Source organism: Pongo pygmaeus, chromosome X (genome assembly GCF_028885625.2).
Source record: "Pongo pygmaeus isolate AG05252 chromosome X, NHGRI_mPonPyg2-v2.0_pri, whole genome shotgun sequence".
Classification (NCBI taxonomy): Eukaryota; Metazoa; Chordata; class Mammalia; order Primates; family Hominidae; genus Pongo; species Pongo pygmaeus.
Window position 1 is genome coordinate 27,854,258 of NC_072396.2, and position 26,411 is coordinate 27,880,668.

Consider the following 26,411-nt stretch of genomic DNA (forward strand, 5'->3'; position numbering starts at 1 on the left):
GCTTTGGAGGGGGATACCCGATATCCTTTGGAGAATAAATGTTGAAGGAGCAGGAGGGTATCTTGTTGAGAAGACTCAAATGAAGCACTACAAAGTAAAAGGTAATCAATGTATTGAATAAGGTGGGAAGCAGAGGGGTGGAAAGAGAGTAAATCGTGAGAAAGGGCTTGGCTGAAGTAATGAGGGCTGTCCCGGAAGCCTTGGGTCAGTACAGCCCAGGTAAGTTGCTGGGACTGATGGGTGTCAGGGTCAGTCCAGGTAAAAGCAAAGAGGGGCTGGGATGAGGGATGCAGGGGAATAGTGAAAAAAGCATCTTTAAGATCAAGAATGGAATACTGAGTTGTGGAGGGAGCTATTGAGAACAAAAGAGTGTATGGGTTGGGCACCACAGGGTGTGGATAGGCAAAACAATTTGGTTGATAAGATGCAGATCCTGAACCAGCCTGTAAGAATTGTCCGGTTTTTGGACAGGTAAGATGGGGGAATTGTAAGGAGAGTTTGTAGGCTTTAGAAGCCCATGCTGTAGCAGGCAAGTGATAACAGGTTTTAATCCCCTTAAAGCCTGTTGTGGGATGTGATACTGGCATTGAGCTGGGTAAGGGTGATTAGGTTTTAATGGGATAGTAATGGGCATGGGATTGGTTGCCAGTAGAGGTGTCGGATACCTGTGGGTTAAGGTCGGGGGATACAAGAGGAAGACACAAAGGAGGCTTTGGGATGGGAAGAAGGGTGGCAATGAGATGTGGCTGTAGTCCAAGAATAGTCAGGGAAGCAGACAATTTGGTTAAAATGTCTTGATCTAATAAGGGAACTGGGCAGATGGGGATAACTAAGGAAGAGTCCATAAAAGAATGTTGTCCAAGTTGGTACCAAAGGGGGTGGGGCGTTAAGGGGTTTTGAAGTTCGGCTGTCAAAACCCACAACACTTATGGGGGCAAGGGAAACAGGCCCTTGAAAAGAAGGTAATGTGGACTGGGTAGCCCCTGCATTGGTTAAACAGGGGATGGACTTACCCTCCACCGTGAGAGTTACCCAAAGATCGGCATCTGTGATGGTCCAGGGGGCTTCCAAGGCGATCGGGCAGCATCAGTCTTCAGCTGTTAAGCTGAGCAGATCTAGGAAGGAGTCAGTCAGAGAACCTTGGGCCAGAGCTTTAGGGGCTCTAGCACTGGCTTCTGGGCTAGCTGGGCAGTCTGATTTCCAGAGGGTCCCTGCACAGATGGGACACAGCTTGGGAGAAATAATGGGCTGCAGGCATTCCTTGGCCCAGTGGCCAGATTTCTGGCACTTAGAAGCAAGATCCTGAGGAAGGAGGTCCTGTAGGAATGGCTGACCACTGTGGCTTAGGCGTTTTGAAGTTCTTGTGTGCTGGAGGTGTGGCTGGGTTTTGTCTCACAGCAGAGGCAAGTAATTGTAACTCAGAAATGCGTTCTGTCTGGCTGCCTCCTCTCTATTATTGCATACCTTGAAGGCGAGGTTGAATAATTCCTGTTGTGGGGTTTGAGGGCCGGATTCCAATTTTTGAAGCTTTTTTCTAATGTCAGGAGCTGACTGAGTGATAAAATGCACACTGAGAATGAGACAGCCTTCTGACCCTTCAGGGTCTAGGTCTGTAAAGCGTCTCAGGGTTGCTGCCAAATGAGCCATGAACTGGGCTAGGTTTTTGTCTTTACCTTGGGTAGTTTCTTTAAGTTTGTCATAATTAACAGCTTTGTAAGCTGCCATTTTAAGCCTTTCAACTAGGTAGAAAACCATGTAATCTTGCCTAGCTATACCTGGCGAATCTGCCTAATAGTTCCATTGGGGATCCTTTTGGGGAACTGCTCTAATGACTTCCTGGAGTCTTCCAGCTTCCGGGAAGCCGGTGGTTGTCAGCGTGAGATTAGGCTAGAGAAAAAACTCTTTCCCGTTCATCTGGGAGAGGGTAGAAGTTAGGATGACATTTAAGTCACTACAGGTTAAATTGTAGGACAGAGTTAGATATCGGAATTCCTGTATATATTTAGTGGGGTCTGATGAGAAAGAGCCTAAACACTGGCTGATGTGGGAAAGGTCTGATAGAGAAAAAGGCACATGTACCCTGACTATGCCTTCAGCTCCAGCCACCTCTCTAAGAGGAAATAGTTGGGCAAGTGGGGGAGAGCTAGTCACGGAATGAATCTGTAAGCCAGACTGGGCGTGAGGAGGGGAGGTGATAGAAGGATTATAGGGTGGAGGAGCGGAGGCTGAGGAAGAATTGGAGCCTGATTCAGTCTGGCGGGGAGCAACTTGAGGAGTCTGGGGAGGAGGGGAGAGGTCAGATGGGTCAGTAGAAAAGAAAGATTGAAAAGACTCAGCAACACTTGGGGTTGGGACTGAGGGGACAGGTGGCAGGGAAAGAAAGAGGATTTGGGACCAGTCGCGCTGGGAATAGAGACTAGGGAGGGAACAAAGTGTGAAAAATGCCTGGACATAAGGCACCTCAGACCATTTGCCCATTTTTTTGACAAAAATTATCTAGGTATTGTAGGATGGAGAAATCGAAAGTGCCGTTTTTTGGCCATTTAGAGCCATTATCAAGTTTGTATTGGGGCCAAGTGGTGTTGCAGAAGAAAATAAGATGCTTAGGTTTTAGGTCAGGCAAGAATTGAAGAGGTTTTAAGTTCTTGAGAACACAGGCTAATGGAGAAGAAGGAGGAATGGAGGTGGAAGGTTGCCCATAGTGAAGGAGGCAAGCCCAGAGAAAAGAGAGGGTAGAAACACAGATGCGGGGAGTGGTACTTGCCACCCAGAGGAGGTGGTGCTTGCCACCAAGGTGAAGGATCAAGGCAGGCGTTCCTACGGTGATCAGACACCTCTGAAATGTGGGTGAATAATCAGGCAGGTGTCCCTGCAGTGATTATACAGCAAGGGAAGACTGTCTTCCTGAGTCCATGACCAGTGCCGGAGTTTTGGGTTCACAGATAAAACGTGTCTCCTCTGTCTCTACCAGAAAGGAAAGGAACTGAAATTAAGGGAAGGGAGAGGTTGAAGGGTGGCACAGAAATTGAAAGGAGAAAGAGGTTGAGGGATAGTGAGAGAGGTTGGAAAAGAGAGTAAAAAGAGGCCGCTTATCCGATTTAAAATTGGTGAGATGTTCCTTGGGCTGGTTGGTCTGAGGATCTGAGGTCATAGGTGGATCCATCTCACAGAGCAAAGAGCAGGAGGACAAGGGATTGATCTCCCAAGGGAGGCCCCCTGATCTGAGTCATGGCACCAAAATGTCATGAGCGTCTGTGTGAAGAGACCACCAACAGGCTTTGTGTGAGCAACAAGGCTGTTTATTCACCTGAGTGCAAGTGGGCTAAGTCCAAGAAAGCAGTCAGCGAAGGGAGTTAGGGATGGGGCAGTTTTACAGGACTGGGATAAGCAGTGGAAAGTTATAGTTAAAGTGGGTTTTTCTCTTGTGGGCAGGGGCGGGGGTCACAAGGTGCATGGTGAGGAGATCATAAGTCTCATTGTCCAGAAGAAGAATGTCACAAGGTCAATCGATCGATCAGCTGGGACACAGCAGGAACAAATCATTATGGAAAGTCGTAAGGTCGGTCAATCAGTTAAGACAGGAGCTAGCTGTTTCCCTTCTTTTGTACTTTTCGGTTGCCTCAGGCCATCTGGATGTATACATGCAGGCTTGGGCTCAGAGGCCTGACAATAATATGGTAAATGCGACAATTGAAGATATGTGAAATTTGCTGTAAAAGCACAGAGAAGGAGAAAAATATTGTATATTGATGTTTCTCAAACTTAATCCACATCAGAATTTCCTCAGGATCTTGTTAAAACACAAACCTCCAGCATTTCTGCTACATTAATTTTATTGTGTGGCTTGAGATTTTGCATTTCTATCATTTTTGCATGTGCTCATGCTACTTGTCTGTGGATCACAGTGTGAGAATCCTTGATATCCACTAATGGAAGACATTTCTAATGAGATCAAAGTTGAGCTGGGTCTTTCACAGCATATAGACTTCCGAAGTATAATTTTAGTTGAAGGATATTTTAGACAAACATCTTTGGGCCAGGTAATAGTAGGTATGAAGAGTAAGGAGAAGCAACACCTCAGAGAGATCCAATTTGATAACTGAAGATTGAGTATATGTTTACAAGTGAGACAGCGAGTAACAATATTCCAGGAAGAAGAAAAATATATACAGACCAGGGGAAGGGGAAGGGAGCTTGTTTCATTCAAAGAACTTCTAGTACCACAGTGTTTTATAAGGGCATGGCAGAGGTGATGAGTGCCTGAATGAGAGAAGTCTGTGAAGTCAAAACCTGAGGTTGCAGTAATGAAGATGGAGAAAGAATAAAGGTATAAGACAACTAGAGTGTAGAATCGCAAGGAATTCATGACCAATTAAATTAGAAAGAATGAAAAGGTGAGGTTCAGAAAGGAATCTATGATTATTCATGGATATTTTAATATGATGGTTTGTAAATAATTAGGTCTTGCCAGAGAAAATACAAGCAAAAGCTAGTCTTTAAGTGCGTGTGGCAGGTCTGGGAGGGGCGGGGGGATGGAGTTTGGGTAGGAAACTAATTTGCAGAGGTTAAAACTGTCTACTGATAATGGCGAATTGGGTTATATACACATTCTTTGTCAATGAGGGAACTTTAAAAAGCTTTAAAACATCAAAGAGGCAACAAGACAATGAAGAATTATCAGGCTCAGATTCATGAGTTGAGAAAAACCCAATAAAATAAGCCAGCTAAGTTGGGGTATTTGTGCTCTGGCATTATTTGCTCATGCTTAAGTGACCATCTGAGAATCCATATTGCACTTTAGATAGCTACAGGGAGATAAAGGGACAATGTAAGCCTGGGACCTTCTGGAGATCTTGGTAAATGGTTAATTCTGTTTTGTGATTGTTTATATTGTGGCTGATTGGGAATTTTTAGAGACTAAGAAGAAAAAGCCAATGGAGAAAAAATGATTGAAGATAAAAAAGACAAAAGAAAAAGTGCGTTTGAAGAATTTTTTAAAAATAAGTTTAAACCTCAAAGTATCTAATTGTGTTTTCATTATCTTGTCATTTAAAAAGAACATTTTCTATCAGTTTGCTTCTTGGCACCCTAATGGAGCATGTCACATGTCACCTCAGGTGCACTCACTTGACCTTGGTTGGTACCACTGTTATGTATTAAGAATATACCTTAGATCTCCAAGCATCCTTGCCATTGGACTTCTTCTCTGTTCACCCAAGGCATCATTTGGACCTTTTTCTAACTACCTGATACAATTTCCTACACTGTGGATATCATTTGTTTCTCCAGTTCTCACCCTAAATTGTGAACCTAGAAGTAAAAAGTAATGCCTTACTTTTCCTTATAAAACAATATCTGGAAAAAAGTAGATGTTCTGTAAATGAAATTTGAGGTATACAGCAAATAAGAACATAGGAAATGGGATACACTTAATAGACACTTTTACCAAAGAGTTATAAAATGATACTTTGAATAATAAGAAACTAATATTTTGCCTAGAGTTTTACCTGCAGTAATACAATCTACTTAGTATATACAATGACAACATTTTATCCAACATATATTTTTAGTTACCTCTAGATAGTGATTAGGGTATTTTTTGCATTATCTTTTTTTTTCACATACACTTCCAAAATTACTACTATATAACTACACACACATAGATCCACACACATATGCACACACATAACTTTATATATATGTTACTACATGAGATAATCTATAGTATTATAGTAATATATTACTATAAGTATGTATATAATACATCATGTTTATATAACTTACACAATGAATTTAGAGGAAGTATCTGAAAATTTAATATATCTGCATTTAAAAAAAATCACAAAGGGAAACTTTTTTGCTTCTCTTCATACAATTTTTCATAGTTTCCTTTCTTTAAAATTAAAAAGAAATGCTGACTTTTTTTCCAAATGGAATTCTATGTTAATTTTAGATTACAGTCTCTCTCTTAGCCTGTTTGAGTCTCATCAGAAAGCAGTCAGAGAGAACCAAGCTACAGTTGACATACCATAGCAGTTAGCCAATGTTGTATGTTTTTAATTATTGCCCTTTTAAAATGACTGTGTAGGCAAACCTCATTTTGTAGATAATACTATGTTCTACCATTCATATATACTGATTACTATGATGGTGATAATGCAAAATGGGGAGGAGGAAAAGGAGAAGGAAGAACAAAGGAAGAATGAAATCTTTCACAATTATCGGGCTATTTTTAAGCCACAAACGTCTTTACCAAAATTTTTGTCCACAAAAAATAAACCATCTGTGAATTGCCTCTACAATGAAGGTGTAAAGAGGGTAACTTTTTGACTTTAAAGTGTCGAGACCTAATTCTAAGCTTCATCATTTTCCACAGCCAAATTATGTATTTCTTATACCCCAGTAGCATCATTAAAACATAGAATGTCTGTTAGTATTTGTGAAAATTAAATTAAACAATCCACTTCAAGATTACATAGCACAGAGTAAGCATTCAGAAATTAGGACCTCTTCTTATCACTGGCTGCATTCTCCTTTAAGTAATATCCTTCTCTTTATGGTGCTACTCTCAATACTGATGGTGCTTAGGCATTTTGATTTCATCACTTCATTTGGATGTCCATTTAAGCAAAGCTAAAACACAGTGATCATTTCTTTAAGCCTGTAGCTATGTGAACTTTGATGACATAATTGTTTCTTGATGAATATAAGTAACCTTTGATGCTGAGAATAGGTCATGTTTATTTCCTAATGGAACAAAATATAATGTTCATTTGATAACATGTTTTCTGTGACTGCCATTATATTTCTTTCATTGTTTCTATAAACAGTGGAATTTAGCACCAACAATTAGATGATAGGTGACGATAACATCACCCCTGTACAAATCTAAAGCAAATGCATAAAACGGTATCATACAAACAGTACACTAACTAACCTGCTTGCAGAAGTGAATAGTCAAGAAATATGATGTAAGGAGAGTTTAACACCAATTCTTACTGTTATTATATTATGTGAAATAAATTACTTTCAAGGCACCATTGTTGCTTCCCTGCTGTATGGAAAAGTAATCGTTTTACTTAACAATCAGTATTCACTAAATCTGGAACCAAAAAAAATGGGCCTTCCATGGCCCATTTAAATTTGTTCATTGTCTATACTCTGCACTCCATGGGTAAAATCCTAAGTATATTCTACAACATTTTAATTCACTTACAGAAAAAAATAATATCCTCTGGTCATTTTAGTGTAAAAAACATCCCTCATGTCACTGACTAAAATTTCTAGTTGCTAAATAATGATAAAACTCAAATATTTATTTAAAAGTATAGCTTCTCTGTCTACTCTGCAACTCAGCAACTCCACCCCTACATACATACTTAGGAAAAATGAATGCGTATTTTCACCAGGATATATATACCACAATGTGCACAGACACTTTATACAAAGTAGTCCCAAACAGGATATAATGCAAATTCCAAGCAACAATAGAATAGATAAATATTCATATGAGCATTCTATTCACGCAGTAGAATACTAGGCACAAACAGCAAAATGTAAACTGACTCTACAAACAACTTCAAAGCTACTACTCTCAGAAAAGCTGGACACAAAAGAATATATAAGTCCAGTTTAAAAAAGCTATTTAAAAATAGTTTCTTAGCAAAATATATATTTAACATATATAAGAGAACATTCGCAATGCCTTTGGGACCACAAATATACACATTCCCAATTATATCACCCTGCTTCCTCCTAGGAACACACACACACACACACACACACACACATCAAAAATTCAGTGATAACATTCTTTTGTTTATCTAGGTAATATTATTGTATTTATATACTGTGACTCCTTTAAAACATGATACAAATAAATAGTACAAAACTAACAAATAGGAGGGTGCTGGCAAGATGACTGAATAGGAACCACTCCAGTCTGCACCTCCCAGCAAGATCAGCGCAGAAGGTGGGTGATTCCTGCATTTCCAACTGAGGTACATGGCTCATCTCACTGGGACTGGTTAAAGAGTGAGTGCAGCCAACAGAGGGCGAGCCAAAGCAGGGTGGGGCATTGCCTCATCCAGGAAGCACAAGGGGTCGGGGAACTCCCTCCCCTAGCCAAAGGAAACCATGATGGACTGTGCCATGAGGAATGGTGCATTCCAGCCCAGGTACTACACTTTTCCCATGGTCTTCACAACCTACAGACCAGGAGATTCGCGTGGATGCCTATGCCACCAGGGCCCTGGGTTTCAAGCACAAAACTGGGTGGCCGTTTGGGCAGACACCGAGCTAGCTGCAGGAGTTTTTTTTTCATACCCCAGTGACGCCTGGAACATCAGCGAGACAGAACAGTTTACTCCCCTGGAAAGGCGGCTGAAGCCAGGGAGCCAGGTGGTCTAGCTCAGTGAATCCCACCCCCATGGAGCCCAGTAAGCTAAGATCCACTGGCTTGAAATTCTTGCTGCCAGCACAGCAGTCTGAAGTCAACCTGTGATGCTTGAGCTTGGTTGGGGGAGAGGCGACCGCCATTACTGAGGCTTGAGTAGGCAGTTCTCCCCTCACATTGTAAACAAAGTCACCAGGAAGTTTGGACTGGACAGACCCCATCACAGCTTGGCAAAGCCACTGTAGCCAGACTGCCTCTCTAGATTCCTTCTCTCTGGGCAGGGCATCTCTGAAAGAAAGGCAGCAGCCCCAGTCAGGGGCTTATAGATAAAACTCCAATCTCCCAGGGACAGAGCACCTGAGGGAAGGGGCATCTGTGGGCGCAGCTTCAGCAGACTTAAACATTCCTGCCTGCCGGGTCTGAAGAGAGTAGTGGATCTCCCAGCTTGAGCTCTGCTAAGGGACAAACTGCCTCCTCAAGTGGGTCCCTGACCCCCGTACCTCCTGACTGGGAGACATCTCTCAGCAGGGGTCGAAAGACACCTCATACAGGAGAGCTCCAGTTGGCATCTGGCAGGTGCCCATCTGGGACGAAGTTTCCAGAGGAAAGAACAGGCAGTAATCTTTGCTGTTCTGCAGGCTCTGCTGGTGATACCCAGGCAAACAGGGTCTGGAGTGGACCTCCAGCAAACTCCAGCAGACCTGCAGCAGAGGGGCTTGACTCTTAGAAAGAAGACTAACAAACAGAAAGGAATAGCATCAACATCAACAAAGAGAATGTCCACACAGAAACCCCATCCAAAGGTCACCAACGTCAGACACCAAAGCTAGATAAATCCATGAAGGTGAGAAAAAAACCATGCAAAAAGGCCAAAAATTCCAAAAACCAGAAAACCTCTTCTCCTCCAAAGGATCACAACTCCTCACCAGCAAGGGAAAAAAAACTGGATAGAGAATGAGTTTGACGAATTCACAGAAGTGGCCTTAAGAAGGTGGGTAATAACAAACTCCTCCGAGCAAAAGGAGCACGTTCTAACCCATGCAAGGAAGCTAAGAACTTTGAAGAAAGGTTAGAGGAATTGCTAACTAGAATAACCTGTTTAGAGAAAAACATAAATGACCTGATGGAGCTGAAAAAAACAGCATGAGAACTTTGTGAACCATACACAAGTATCAATAGCCAAACTGATCAAGCAGAAGAAAGGATATCACAGATTGAAGATCAACTTAATGAAATAAAGTGCGAAGACAAGATTGGAGATGAAAAAATGAAAAGGAACAAACAAAGCCTCCAAGAAGTATGGGACTATGTGAAAAGACCAAACCTACCTTTGATTGGTGTACCTGAAAGTGACGGGGAGAATGGAGCCAAGTTGGAAAACACTCTTCAGTATATTATCCAGGAGAACTTCCCCAACCTAGCAAGACAGGCCAACATTCAAATTCAGGAAATACAGAGAACACCAACAAAGATATTCCTTGAGAAGAGCAACCCCAAGACACATACATAATCATCAGATTCACCAATGTTGAAATGAAGGAAAACATGTTAAGGGCAGCCAGAGAGAAAGGCTGGGTTACCTACAAAGGGAAGCCCATCAGACTAACAGCAGATCTGTCTGCAGAAACCCTACAAGCCAGAAGAGAGTGGGAGCCAATATTCAACATTCTTAAAGAAAAGACTTTTCAACCCAGAATTTCATATCCTGCCAAACTAAGCTTCATAAGTGAAGGAGAAATAAAATCCTTTACAGACAAGCAAATGCTGAGATATTTTGTCACCACCAGGCCTGCCTTACAAGAGTTCCTGAAGGAAGCACTAAATATGGAATGGAAAAACAGTTGCCAGCCACTACAAAAACATACCAAATTGTAAAGAACATCGACACTATGAGGAAACTGCATCACCTAATGGGAAAAATAAACAGCTAGCATCATAATGACAGGATCAAATTCACACATTACAATATTAACCTTAAATGTAAATAGGCTAAATGCCCCAATTAAAAGACACAGACTGGAAAATTGGATAAAGAGTCGAGACCCAACAGTGTACTGTACTCATAAGACCCATCTCATGTGCAAAGACATACATAGGATCAAAATAAAGGGATGGAGGAAGATTTACCAAGCAAATGGAAAGGAAAAAAAAAGCAGGGGTTGCAATCCTAGTCTCTGATAAAACAGACTTTAAACCAACAAACATCAAAAAAGACAAGGCCATTACGTAATGGTAAAAGGATCTATGCAACAAGAAGAGCTAACTATCCTAAATATATATGCACCCAATACAGGAACACCCAGATTCATAAAGCAAGTTCTTAGAGACCTACAAAGAGATTTAGACTCCCACACAATAATAGTGAGAGACTTTAACACCCCACTGTCAATATTAGAAAGATGAACAAGACAGAAAATTAACAAGGATATTCAGGACTTGAACTCAGCTCTGGACCAAGTGGACCTAATAGACATCCACAGAACTCTCCACCCCAAATCAACAGAATATACATTCTTTTCAGCACCACATCACACTTATTCTAAAATTGACCACATACCTGGAAGTAAAACACTCCTCAGCAAATGCAAAAGAATGGAAATCATAACAGTCTCTCAGACCACAGTGCAATCAAATTAGAACTCATGATCAAGAAACTCACTCAAAACTGAACAACTACATGGAAACTGAACAACCTGCTCCTGTATGACTACTGGGTAATTAACAAAATTAAGGCAGAAATAAATAAGTTCTTTGAAACCAATGAGAACAAGGACACAACATACCAGAATCTCTGGGACACAGCTAAAGCAGTGTTTAGAGGGAAATTTATAGCACCAAATACCCACATCAGAAAATGGGAAAGATCTAAAATCGACACCCTAACAACACAATTAAAAGAATTAGAGAAGCAAGAGCAAACAAATTCAAAAGGTAGCAGAAAACAAGAAATAACTAAGATCAGTGCAGAACTGAAGGAGATAGAGGCATGAAAAACCCTTCAAAAAAATCAATGAATCCAGGAGCTGGCTTTTTAAAAAGATTAACAAAACAGATAGACCACTAGCCAGATGAATAAAGAAAAGATAGAAGAATCAAATAGACACAATAAATAGTGATAAAAAGGAGATCACCATTGATCCCATAGAAATACAAACTACCATCAGAGAATACTGTAAGCACCTCTACACAAATAAACTAGAAAATCTAGAAGAAATGGATGAATTCCTGGACACATACACCCTCCCAAGACTAAACCACGAAGAAGTAGAATCCCTGAATAGACCAATAAGAAATTCTGAAATTCAGGCAGTAATTAATAGCCTGCAAACCAAAAAAAAAAAAAAAAAAAAAAAAAATGCCCAAGACCAGACGGAGTCACAGCCGAATTCTACCAGAGTTACAAAGAGCAGCTGGTACCATTCCTTCTGAAACTATTCCAAACAATAGAAAAAGAGGGACTCCCCCCTAACTCATATTACGAAGCCAGCATTATCCTGATACCAAAACCTGGCAGAGACACAACAAAAAAAGAAAATTTCAGGCCAATATCCCTAATGAACATCAATGCAAAAATCCTCAATAAAATACTGGCAAAATGAATCCAGCAGCACATCAAAAAGCTTATCCATCACAATCAAGTCAGTTTCATCCCTGGGATGCAAGGCTGGTTCAACGTATGCAAATCAATAAATGTAATCCATCACATAAACAGAACCAATGACAAAAACCACATGATTATCTCAATAGATGCAGAAAAGGCCTTCGATAAAATTCAACACCGCTTCATGCTAAAAACTCTCAATAAACTAGGTATTGATGGAATGTATCTCAAAATAATAAGAACTATTTATGACAAACCCACAGCCAATATCATACTGAATGGGCAAATGCTGGAAGAATTCCCTTTGAAAACCAGCACAAGACAAGGATGCCCTCTCTCACCACTCTTATTCAACATAGTATTGGAAGCTCTGGCCAGGGCAATCAGGCAAGAGAAATAAAGAGTATTCAAATAGGAAGAGAGGAAGTCAAATGACTCTGTTTGAAGATTACATGATTGTATGTTTAGAAAACCCCATCATCCCAGCCCAAAAACTCCTTAAGCTGATAAGCAACTTCAGCAAAGTCTCAGGATACAAAATCAATGAGCAAAAATCACAAGCTTTCCTATACACCAATAATAGATCAACAGAGAGCCAAATCATGAGTGAACTCCCATTCACAACTTTTACAAAGAGAATAAAATACCTAGGAATACAACTTACAAGGGATGCGAAGGACCTCAAGGAGAACTACAAATCACTGCTCAAGGAAATAAGAGAGGATACCAACAAATGGAAAAATATTCCAGGCTCATGGATAGCAAGACTCAATATTGTGAAAATGGCCATAATGCCCAAAGTGATTTAGAGATTCAGCACTATCGTCATCAAGCTACCATTGACTCTCTTTGCAGAATTAGAAAAAAACTACTTTAAATTTCATATGGAACCAAAAAAGAGCCCGTATAGCCAAGACAATCCTAAGGAAAAATAACAAAGCTGGAGGCATCACACTACCTGACTTCCAACTATATTACAAGGCTACAGTAACCAAAACAGCATGGTACTGGTACTAAAACACATATATAGACCAATAGAACAGAACAGAGGCCTCAGAAATAATGCCACACATCTACAACCATCTGATCTTTGACAAACCTGACAAAAACAAGCAATGTGAAAGGATTCCCTCTTTAATAAATGGGGTTGGGAGATCTGGCTAGCCATATACAGAAAACTGAAACTGTACCCCTTCCTTACACCTTATACAAAAATTGACTCAAGATGGATTAAAGACTTAAACATAAGGCCTAAAATCGTAAAAGCCCTAGAAGAAAACCTAGGCAATACGATTCAGGACATAGGCATGGGCAAAGACTTCATGAATAAAACACCAAAAGTAATGGCAACAAAAGCCAAAATTGACAAATTGGATCTAATTAAACTAAAGAGCTTCTGCACAGCAAAAGAAACTATCATCAGAGTGAACAAGCAACCTACAGAATGGGAGAAAATGTTTGGAATCTATCCATCTGACAAAGGGCTAATATCCAGAATCTACAAGAAACTTAAACAAATTTACAAGAAAAAAATAACCCCATCAAAAAGTGGGTGAAGGATATGAAGAGACACTTCTCAAAAGAAGATATTTATGCGGCCAACAAACATATGAAAAAAAGCTCATCATCACTGGTCATTAGGGAAATGCAAATCAAAACCACAATGAGATACCATCTCACACCAGTTAGAATGGCAATCATTAAAAAGTCAGGAAACAACAGATGCTGGAGAGGATGTGGAGAAATAAGAATGCTTTTACACTGTTGATGGGAGTGTAAATTAGTTCAACCATTGTGGAAGACAGTGTGGCGATTCCTCCAGGATCTAGAACCAGAAATACCATTTGACCCAGCAATCCCATTACTGGGTATATACCCAAAAGATTATAAATCATTCTACTATAAAGACACATGCACACATATGTTTATTGCAGCACTGTTCACAATGGCAAAGACTTGGAACCAACCCAAATGCCCATCGATGATAGACTGGATAAAGAAAGTGTGGCACATATACACCATGGAATACTATGCAGCCATAAAAAGGAATGAGTTCATGTTCTTTTCAGGGACATGGATGAAGGTGGAAACCATAATTCTCAGCAAACTAACACAGGAACAGAAAACCAAACACCACATGTTCTCACTCATAAGTGGGAGGTGAACAATGAGAACACATGGGCACAGGGAGGGGAACATCACACAGCGCAGCCTGTCAGGGGTTGGGGGGCTAGTGGAAGGATAGCATTAGGAGAAATACCTAATATAGATGAAGGGTTGATGGGTGCAGCAAACCACCATGGCACATGTATACCTATGTAACAAACCTGCACGTTCTGCACATGTATCCCAGAATTTAAAGCATAATAATAAAAAAAGTCTAAAAATAAATAAAAATATTATATTTTATTAAAAAAAATGACCCAGTGTTCATTTTGCTACAAAACGAGAGTCCACTTAAGAAGAGAGAGATTAGAGAATAGGCAGATCAAATTGTTCTCTCAAGAAATTAGAAGTGTGTGTGTGTGTGCACATGTGTGTGCATGCATGCACACCTGTGCACATGTGCCTGTGGTGATTACTATTCACCATTTCTTTGGTTCACCTTGTATTTTCCCAACTCAAACCCTGTATTCATGTTTTTCCTAGTTTAGGATGTCTTTTCGCTACACTTACCTGTCTTTGAAAACCCACATAAAGAGTCATCCCTGTGTGAAAGTTTCCTGGGAGCTTTTTGTTTGTAACAAGCTCTAGTACCTGCAGCAAGTAGGTATTCAAAATTGTTTGCATAGTAAATAAGAGAAACATCACAGGTAGGAGTAATCATGCTCTTTCTTTTGGTTCTTCATTAGATATTACAAATATACTTGATCCAATTAGTGGCATACTTACTGTAGCTGAAATTAAACTATTTGAAGAAACAAGGTCCACTTTTGATGTAAGTTTGATATTTATTTGATATTTTAATAAAGAAATTATCTTCCCAAATCTGATTTTTATTTAAGTGGTGATATGTGTTCTTTTTAAAAAGTTACCTGTCTGTAGAACAAAGAGCTATACATCAATAATCTCTAAAGTCCTTAGTTGTAATGAGGAACAAAAGATCATATAACTGTAAAGGGACTGGAACAGTGTCTGTTGCTCTTGTTTTTGTGGTTTTCCTATTCTAGCTATAATATTCCAAGATCTGTTATTCATTGTATAAATTACACATTTTTGTTTTTTACTTTCAAGGTCAATATGTATTAGACATGATGGAATAATAGAACTAGCTTAGAAAAAGACCTGTCTAGTTCAAATTCCATTTGAGCCACTCACTAGCAATATGACTTTGGGCAAGTTGCTCAACTACACTGAACCTTTGTGCCCAATCGATAAAATTGAAGTATTGATAATTACTTTTAAGGGGATTAAATATTACATACACACACACACATATATATATAATATATATATTATATATATACACACATACATACATATCACATAGAAATGTGTTAAGCACTTAGATTTTTAATTACAGGTAACTGATTGTAACTAATTATATTATTCAAATGTACAAATATATTCCATCTTTAACAGCAAAGGATATGTTAACACAGATATATAAAATAGAATAGATTTTAATTTCCTAATTATAAAACCCAGGAGATTGATTAAATAACTTATATATACTGATACAATAAAATCATACTCAATTATTAAAAATGTAGGTTTAGCAGTATATTTTATAATGTGGAAATTTTAACAATGGATCACTGACACAAAAAAACTTACAATGTAGGAATTATAATAATGATTCTAATTTTAAAATTTTATATGTTTTTATATATATCTATATTTATGTTTGTGTGTGTATATATGATTGGATATATATGGATTTGTATATATACCCATATTGTGGAAGATATATATATATAATCGATAGCGACAGGAGGCAGCCAGATGCCTAGGCAGATAGGAGTGGGTACCAGATGAAACCCCTCCTCAAAGCTGAAGACAGTTTAAAGCCTGAAAGCCAAGCTGCAAGTTAAATCCTTGGACTGGATTCTATACCTGCCCTTTCCTAATTGGTTTTCTAAACTGTCATACCCACCATTGAGTGGTGTCTTCACTTTAACATTTTTTGCATACTCACAAACCAATCAGCATGCACACCCCATCCTGTGCGTATAAAGACCCCAGACTCAGTCGGTAGAGAGAAGATGGTCTGACTTTGAGGAAGAGACAATGAGACTTCGGGGAAGACGACCTGCCCTTCTTGTCCCCTCTTCAGCTCCCCTCTCTAGTGAGAGCTGTTTTCATTGCTCAATAAAATTCTCCACCCTCACCATCCAAAAAAAAAAAAACCTAACAAATAACCAGATCCATGTAGTTATCCAAACAGAACACAGCTGTATAAACATCACTCAGATGGAGAATGAAACACTGTCAGATTTCCAGAATAAAGGAGGTAAATCCTTTTTGCTACCTCCCATCCTTATGCTTTTCCTTTTTCTCATAATTAACCACTACTCTGACTTCTAACATTATGAACTGATTTCACTTGTTCTGAAGGAAAGGAATTAACAGAATAAAATCAGGCCACTAACTATTTTTTCTCTACCTGGAATGCCAGGTGGGAGTAAATGACTTCCTTGTAAAAGTGCCAATGACATTGATGATAACTCCTTGTAAACAAGATAAAAATGTTACAAGATAGGTTATAAAATGGTCAGTCACAAAGGTCTAACAATTCAACATATATACCCCTAATGACAGAGCCCCAAAAAATATCAAGCAAAAACTAATAGAAATGACCAGAGAAACTGAATTTCAACAATGATAGTTGGAGACTTCAATACCTCTCTTTCAATAATGGATAGAAAAACTATGCACATAATCAAGAAGATACACAAGAACTGAAGAACATGAAAATCAACTAGACCTAGAAGACACTGATAAAACATTCCATATAACAAACAACATTATCACATTATTTGCAAGTACACATGGAATATTTTCCAGGATAGATCATATATTAGGCCTTAAAACAAGGCCAAACAGATTTTAAAAGATTATAATAAAGCAAAATACGTTTTCTGACCACCAAAGATTTAAAGTAGAAAACAATAAAAGAAAGAAGATAGAGAAATGTACAAACATGTAGAAGTTAAACCACATTCAATGAAAGGACCAATGTGTCAAAGAATAAATCACATGTGAAATTTGAAAATCTTTAAGATGAATGAAAACACAAAACACAGCAAAAATTATGAGATGCAGCTCAGTAAATAATTAGTGGGGAAATTATAGCTATAAACATCTATATTCAAAAAAATCTCAGGCTAACTATAAAATGAGAAAAATAAGAACAAATTAAAACTAACATAAGCAAGAGATAGAAATCATAAAGATTGAAGCAGAAATAAAACAAACTGGAAACACAATCAAGAAAATCAATGGAAGCAAAGATTGATTCTTCTAAATGATCAACACAATTGATAAGCCCTTTGCTAGACTAGCCATGAAAAAAAAGGAAAGACTAAAATAATTAACATAGGGAATTAAACAGACGACATCACTACCAAATTTGCACGAGTGAAAAAATGCTTATAAGGGAACACTATAAAAAATTGTGTGCTAAATAGACAAATTCCTAGAATGGCATAAGCTAATAAACTGACTCAAGAAATAGAAAATATGAATAGACCTATAACAAGTAAAGATACTAAATTCGTAATTTAAAAGCTTCCCAGAAGAGCCCAGATCCAAATGGTTTCACTGGAAAATTCTACAGAACATTTAAACAAGAATTAACAGCAATTCTTCATAAAATGTTCCAGAAAACTGAAGAGGAGGGAGTATTTCCCAACTCAGTATTGTATTGTAATGCCAGTATTATCCTGATGTCAAAACCAAGATATCACAAGTACAGATTAATATTTCTCATGAATGTAGATGCAACAATCCTCAAGAATATACTAGCAAACCGAATTGAGCAACATTTAAAAAGATTATACACTATGACTAAGCAGGATTATACAGCAATGCAAGATATATTTACTATCCCCAAATCACCCAAATATATCATATTAAGAGAAGACAAAAACCACATGATTATTTTAAAATGTGCAGAAAAATCATGACAATATCTAGCATACTTTCATGATAAGAAACAACAAACAACTAGGAATAAAAATGAAATTCCTCAACATGACAAAAGACATCAACAAAAAGCCTACAGCTAACATTACACTTGATGAAAGACTGAATGCTTTCCACCTACTATCAAAAACAAGACAAATATATGTCCACTCTAACCAATTCTGTTTAATATACTTTAGCAAGAAATAGTATGTAAGATGTACAAATTGGAAAGGAAGAAGTAAAATTATCTCTATTTGTAAGTGACATGATACTGTATATATAGAAAATCCTAAGAAATCCACTAAAAAACTATTGGAACTACTAGTCAATTTAATCAAGGTAGCAGAATACAAAAAAATACACAAAATCATATTTCTATAAGTGTCAATAAAAAAATTAATTTACAAAGGTATCAGAAGATACTAATTATTTAGAAATATATTCAAAAAACCAAATGCACAATTTATAGATTGTAAATCACAAAACACTATAGAAATAAATTATTAAATATCTAAATAAATGGGAATGGGAAAATAACCATGTACATGGATTCGAAGAATTAATATTTTTATGATAGATACACACCAATAGGTAAAGAATCGTATTTTCAACAAATGTTTGTGAGACAACGGGATATCTACAAGCAAAAGAAATAAGTTTAACCCTTACCTTACATCACACAGAAAAATTAACTTAAGTGGATCACAGACCTAAGTATAAGGAGGAAAAAAGCTCTTGGAAGAAAGCACAGAAATAAATCTTCATAACCTTCATAATTGCTTAACCTAAGGTTAAGCAATTAGTTATTAGATATGACAGCAAAAGCACAAGCAATAAGAGAGAAGATTGATACACTGCAATTCATCAAAATTGAAAATGTCTTTGCTTCAGAAGACATCATAAAGAAAACGAAAAGACAACTGCCCAAATGGGACACAATATTGTAAAATCATCGATCCGATAAAGGACTTGCATAGATAAAATATAAAGAACTGTCTCAAATATAGACAATCCAATGTTTTAAAAGTTAGCAAGGAATTCTAATAGACATTTCTCTTAAGAAGATATACAAATGGTAATCACATAAAAAGATGTTCAACATCATTAGTTCTTAGAGATCTGCATACCAAACCCAAAATGGCATAATAATTCATAACCACAAGAATCAGTATAACCAATAAGACAGATAGCTAGTGTTTGTGAGGATGTGGAGAAATTGGAATCCTCATATATTGTTCTTGGGAATGTAAAAAATGGTAGTTACTTTGAAATACAGTCTGGTAATTCCTTAAAAAGAGACAAAGAGTTACCATATGATGCACAATTTCCAATCCTAGTTGTCTACTCAAGATAACTAAAAACATACAACCATAAAAATTATACCTGATTATTCATAGCACTACTATTCATAATAGCAAAAAGTGGAGAAACCACAAATGTCCATAAACTGATGACTGGAAAAACAAAATGTAGGCTTTCCAAACAGTACACTATATTTTTCATTAAAAAACCTCAAGTACTGATGTATTCTGAAGTTTGGATGAACCTCAAAAATATTAGACTGAAGTTCTTCCCTGGACAAAATAGTGTACACTTGTTTCTCCTTGTTCCTTTCCACTAGATACAACCCTAAACCATGGATATAATGCAAGAGACAACTAAAAAGGAACTCTGAACAGAGGAAGGCAAATTTGTATGCGGAAGGCAAACTAGAAGAACAACGCAACAAGGCATCTTATGACCCTCACCCAACAAAAAAGGGGACCTAGACCTAGTATTTCCCAACTCCTAACATACTAGCATAATTTGACTCAGATAGGTTAATTTCTCCCTCGGCTCCAACAATAATCCTGCCAAAGTAACTAGGGCAGCCAAGTAGAACCAGAAAGAGGGATATTACTGGAAATACTGCTGACAATAAAGAGACAAAAAATGTACTAGCCTTCCCAGCTAGGCCCAAGACCCTCCTCCAACTACTGCATGGGCAGGGAGCACTCAGAGATCGTGAAACAACAACTTTGTAGAATTTTGTTCATATTCATTGGTATATGGTATTAATTTGTGTGATGTACTATATTTTACTCATTCTTAGAGATGGTGGTTTAATTTCTAGGTTGCATCCAATTTGGGCTATTAGCAATTTGTGTTTCTATATGCCTTTTGGCACATGTTAATTTTCTTCCTTTTTTTTTTTTTTTTTTTTTGCCAAGCAGAGATTTTATGACTGATGTCATGTCAGTTTAGTTACACAAAAATTTTTATACTTTTCCTTTGCTTTAGTTTTCAATACATATGAAAATTGTGTTTTGTGAAGCTATGCCAAATAGCATAAAATCATGACTTATGGGTCATCATTAAATTAATAATTTCACATACTTTTGAAAGATCTGTCATATTTTTGATAGCTACAATCACTCTTATCCTATTATAGTTAGGAAAGTCTATTACCCTATATCAGCCTCTTGCCCACATGTTATAAATATAGGAGATGCTTCATACATGATAGTCACTGAATAAGTTTGTCAGATCTTCTCCGCTAAGTTAGGGAAAAACAGGGGGCACTGGTGTCTTTAAAAATTATACCAATAGACCACCTTGAGAGGAGAAGGGTAGGAGTTAGGACTATGTCCTGCAGCAGAGACGCTAATGCTTCTTTGCAAAAGCACCTATTATTTTGAAATTGTCTGACTGTATCTGTGATTCTTGCAACCAAAAGGGCCAAATTATTATGGATATAGTATAATGTATTTAATCAAACTCCTATTGTTGCACATTTAGGTTGTTTCACATTTTCTTTGTGATAATCAGTGGTTCATTGAACATCCCTATAGCTAAATCTTTTTTTTTTTTTTTTTTGTATTTTTCTCTTTTTTTTCTTTTTTTTTTTCTTTTATTATTATTATTATTATCATTATTATACTTTAGGTTTTATGGTATATGTGCGCAATGTGCAGGTAAGTTACATATGTATACATGTGCCATGCTGGTGCGCTGCACCCACCAACTCGTCATCTAGCATTAGGTATATCTCCCAATGCTATCCCTCCCCCCTCCCCCCACCCCACAACAGTCCCCGAAGTGTGATGTTCCCCTTCCTGTGTCCATGTGTTCTCATTGTTCAATTCCCACCTATGAGTGAGAATATGCGGTGTTTGGTTTTTTGTTCTTGCGATAGTTTACTGAGAATGATGATTTCCAGTTTCATCCATGTCCCTACAAAGGACGTGAACTCATCATTTTTTATGGCTGCATAGTATTCCATGGTGTAGATGTGCCACATTTTCTTAATCCAGTCTATCATTGTTGGACATTTGGGTTGGTTCCAAGTCTTTGCTATTGTGAATAATGCGGCAATAAACATACGTGTGCATGTGTCTTTATAGCAGCATGATTTATAGTCCTTTGGGTATATACCCAGTAATGGGATGGCTGGGTCGAATGGAATTTCTAGTTCTAGATCCCTGAGGAATCGCCACACTGACTTCCACAAGGGTTGAACTAGTTTACAGTCCCACCAACAGTGTAAAAGTGTTCCTATTTCTCCACATCCTCTCCAGCACCTGTTGTTTCCTGACTTTTTAATGATTGCCATTCTAACTGGTGTGAGATGGTATCTCATTGTGGTTTTGATTTGCATTTCTCTGATGGCCAGTGATGGTGAGCATTTTTTCATGTGTTTTTTGGCTGCATAAATGTCTTCTTTTGAGAAGTGTCTCCTCATGTCCTTCGCCCACTTTTTGATGGGGTTGTTTGTTTTTTTCTTGTAAATTTGTTGGAGTTCATTGTAGATTCTGGATATTAGCCCTTTGTCAGATGAGTAGGTTGCGAAAATTTTCTCCCATTTTGTAGGTTGCCTGTTCACTCTGATGGTAGTTTCCTTTGCTGTGCAGAAGCTCTTTAGTTTAATTAGATCCCATTTGTCAATTTTGGCTTTTGTTGCCATTGCTTTTGGTGTTTTAGACATGAAGTCCTTGCCCATGCCTATGTCCTGAATGGTAATGCCTAGGTTTTCTTCTAGGGTTTTTATGGTTTTAGGTCTAACATTTAAGTCTTTAATCCATCTTGAATTGATTTTTGTATAAGGTGTAAGGAAGGGATCCAGTTTCAGCTTTCTACATATGGCTAGCCAGTTTTCCCAGCACCATTGATTAAATAGGGAATCCTTTCCCCATTTCTTGTTTTTGTCAGGTTTGTCAAAGATCAGATACTTGTAGATATGTGGCATTATTTCTGACGGCTCTGTTCTGTTCCATTGATCTATATCTCTGTTTTGGTACCAGTACCATGCTGTTTTGGTTACTGTAGCCTTGTAGTATAGTTTGAAGTCAGGTAGTGTGATGCCTCCAGCTTTGTTCTTTTGGCTTAGGATTGACTTGGCGATGCGGGCTCTTTTTTGGTTCCATATGAACTTTAAAGTAGTTTTTTCCAATTCTGTGAAGAAAGTCATTGGTAGCTTGATGGGGATGGCATTGAATCTGTAAATTACCTTGGGAAGGATGGCCATTTTCATGATATTGATTCTTCCTACCCATGAGCATGGAATGTTCTTCCATTTGTTTGTATCCTCTTTTATTTCCTTGAGCAGTGGTTTGTAGTTCTCCTTGAAGAGGTCTTTCACATCCCTTGTAAGTTGGATTCCTAGGTATTTTATTCTCTTTGAAGCAATTGTGAATGGGAGTTCACTCATGATTTGGCTCTCTGTTTGTCTGTTATTGATGTATAAGAATGCTTGTGATTTTTGCACATTGATTTTGTATCCTGAGACTTTGCTGAAGTTGCTTATCAGCTTAAGGAGATTTTGGGCTGAGACGATGGGGTTTTCTAGATATACTATCATGTCATCTGCAAACAAGGACAATTTGACTTCCTCTTTTCCTAATTGAATACCCTTTATTTCCTTCTCCTGCCTAATTGCCCTGGCCAGAACTTCCAACACTATGTTGAATAGAAGTGGCGAGAGAGGGCATCCCTGTCTTGTGCCAGTTTTCAAAGGGAATGCTTTCAGTTTTTGCCCATTCAGAACGATATTGGCTGTGGGTTTGTCATAAATAGCTCTTATTATTTTGAGATACGTCCCATCAATTCCTAATTTATTGAGAGTTTTTAGCATGAAGGGTTGTTGAATTTTGTCAAAGGCCTTTTCTGCATCTATTGAGATAATCATGTGGTTTTTGTCTTTGGTTCTGTTTATATGCTGGATTACATTTATTGATTTGCGTATATTGAACCAGCCTTGCATCCCAGGGATGAAGCCCACTTGATCATGGTGGATAAGCTTTTTGATGTGCTGCTGGATTCTGTTTGCCAGTATCTTATTGAGGATTTTTGCATCAATGTTCATCAAGGATATTGGTCTAAAATTCTCTTTTTTTGTTGTGTCTCTGCCAGGCTTTGGTATCAGGATGATGCTGGCCTCATAAAATGAGTTAGGGAGGATTCCCTCTTTTTCTATTGATTGGAATAGTTTCAGAAGGAATGGTACCAGCTCCTCCTTGTACCTCTGGTAGAATTCGGCTGTGAACCCATCTGGTCCTGGACTTTTTTTGGTTGGTAAGCTATTGATTATTGCCACAATTTCAGCTCCTGTTATTGGTCTATTCAGAGATTCAACTTCTTCCTGGTTTAGTCTTGGGAGGGTGTATGTGTTGAGGAATTTATCCATTTCTTCTAGATTTTCTAGTTTATTTGCATAGAGGTGTTTGTAATATTCTCTGATGGTAGTTTGTATTTCTGTGGGATCGGTGGTGATATCCCCTTTATCATTTTTTATTGCATCTATTTGATTCTTCTCTCTTTTTTTCTTTATTAATCTTGCTAGCGGTCTATCAATTTTGTTGATCCTTTCAAAAAACCAGCTCCTGGATTCATTTATTTTTTGAAGGGTTTTTTGTGTCTCTATTTCCTTCAGTTCTGCTCTGATTTTAGTTATTTCTTGCCTTCTGCTAGCTTTTGAATGTGTTTGCTCTTGCTTTTCTAGTTCTTTTAATTGTGATGTTAGGGTGTCAATTTTGGATCTTTCCTGCTTTCTCTTGTGGGCATTTAGTGCTATAAATTTCCCTCTACACACTGCTTTGAATGCATCCCAGAGATTCTGGTATGTTGTGTCTTGGTTCTCGTTGGTTTCAAAGAGCATCTTTATTTCTGCCTTCTTTTCGTTATGTACCCAGTAGTCATTCAGGAGCAGGTTGTTCAGTTTCCACGTAGTTGAGCGGTTTTGAGTGAGATTCTTAATCCTGAGTTCTAGCTTGGTTGCACTGTGATCTGAGAGACAGTTTGTTACAATTTCTGTTCTTTTACATTTATTGAGGAGAGCTTTACTTCCAAGTATATGGTCAATTTTGGAATAGGTGTGGTGTGGTGCTGAAAAAAATGTATATTCTGTTGATTTGGGGTGGAGAGTTCTGTAGATGTCTATTAGGTCTGCTTGGTGCAGAGCTGAGTTCAATTCCTGGGTATCCTTGTTGATTTTCTGTTTCGTTGATCTGTCTAATGTTGACAGTGGGGTGTTAAAGTCTCCCATTATTAATGTGTGGGAGTCTAAGTCTCTTTGTAGGTCACTCAGGACTTGCTTTATGAATCTGGGTGCTCCTGTATTGGGTGCATATATATTTAGGATAGTTAGCTCTTCTTGTTGAATTAATCCCTTTACCATTATGTAATGGCCTTCTTTGTCTCTTTTGATCTTTGTTGGTTTAAAGTCTGTTTTATCAGAGACTAGGATTGCAACCCCTGCCTTTTTTTGTTTTCCATTTGCTTGGTAGATCTTCCTCCATCCTTTTATTTTGAGCCTATGTGTGTCTCGGCACATGAGATGGGTTTCCTGAATACAGCACACTGATGGGTCTTGAGTCTTTATCCAATTTGCCAGTCTGTGTCTTTTAATTGGACCATTTAGTCCATTTACATTTAAAGTTAATATTGTTATGTGTGAATCTGATCCTGTCATTATGATGTTAGCTGGTTATTTTGCTCGTTAGTTGATGCAGTCTCTTCCTAGTCTCGATGGTCTTTACATTTCGGTATGATTTTGCAGTGGCTGGTACCGGTTGTGCCTTTCCATGTTTAGCGCTTCCTTCAGGAGCTCTTTTAGGGCAGGCCTGGTGGTGACAAAATCTCTCAGCATTTGCTTGTCTGTAAAGTATTTTATTTCTCCTTCACTTATGAAGCTTAGTTTGGCAGGATATGAAATTCTGGGTTGAAAATTCTTTTCTTTAAGAATGTTGAATATTGGCCCCCACTCTCTTCTGGCTTGTAGGGTTTCTGCCGAGAGATCCGCTGTTAGTCTGATGGGCTTCCCTTTGATGGTAACCCGACCTTTCTCTCTGGCTGCCCTTAACATTTTTTCCTTCATTTCAACTTTGGTGAATCTGACAATTATGTGTCTTGGAGTTGCTCTTCTCGAGGAGTATCTTTGTGGCGTTCTCTATATTTCCTGAATCTGAATGTTGGCCTGCCTTGCTAGATTGGGGAAGTTCTCCTGGATAATATCCTGCAGAGTGTTTTCCAACTTGTTTCCATTCTCCCCGTCACTTTCAGGTACACCAATCAGATGTAGATTTGGTCTTTTCACATAGTCCCACATTTCTTGGAGGCTTTGCTCGTTTCTTTTTATTCTTTTTTCTCTAAACTTCCCTTCTCGCTTCATTTCATTCATTTCATCTTCCAGGGCTGATACCCTTTCTTCCATTTGATCGCATCGGCTCCTGAGGCTTCTGCATTCTTCACGTAGTTCTCGAGCCTTGGTTTTCAGCTCCATCAGCTCCTTTAAGCACTTCTCTGTATTGGTTATTCTAGTTATACATTCTTCTAAATTTTTTTCAAAGTTTTCAACTTCTTTGCCTTTGGTTTGAATATCCTCCCGTAGCTCGGAGTAATTTGATCGTCTGAAGCCTTCTTCTCTCAGCTCGTCAAAGTCATTCTCTGTCCAGCTTTGTTCCGTTGCTGGTGAGGAACTGCGTTCCTTTGGAGGAGGAGAGGTACTCTGGTTTTTAGAGTTTCCAGTTTTTCTGCTCTGTTTTTTCCCCATCTTTGTGGTTTTATCTACTTTTGGTCTTTGATGATGGTGATGTACAGATGGGTTTTTGGTGTGGATGTCCTTTCTGTTAGTTTTCCTTCTAACAGACAGAACCCTCAGCTGCAGGTCTGTTGGAGTACCTGGCTGGCCGTGTGAGGTGTCAGTCTGCCCCTGCTGGGGGATGCCTCCCAGTTAGGCTGCTCGGGGGTCAGGGGTCAGGAACCCACTTGAGGAGGCAGTCAGCCGGTTCTCAGATCTCCAGCTGCGTGCTG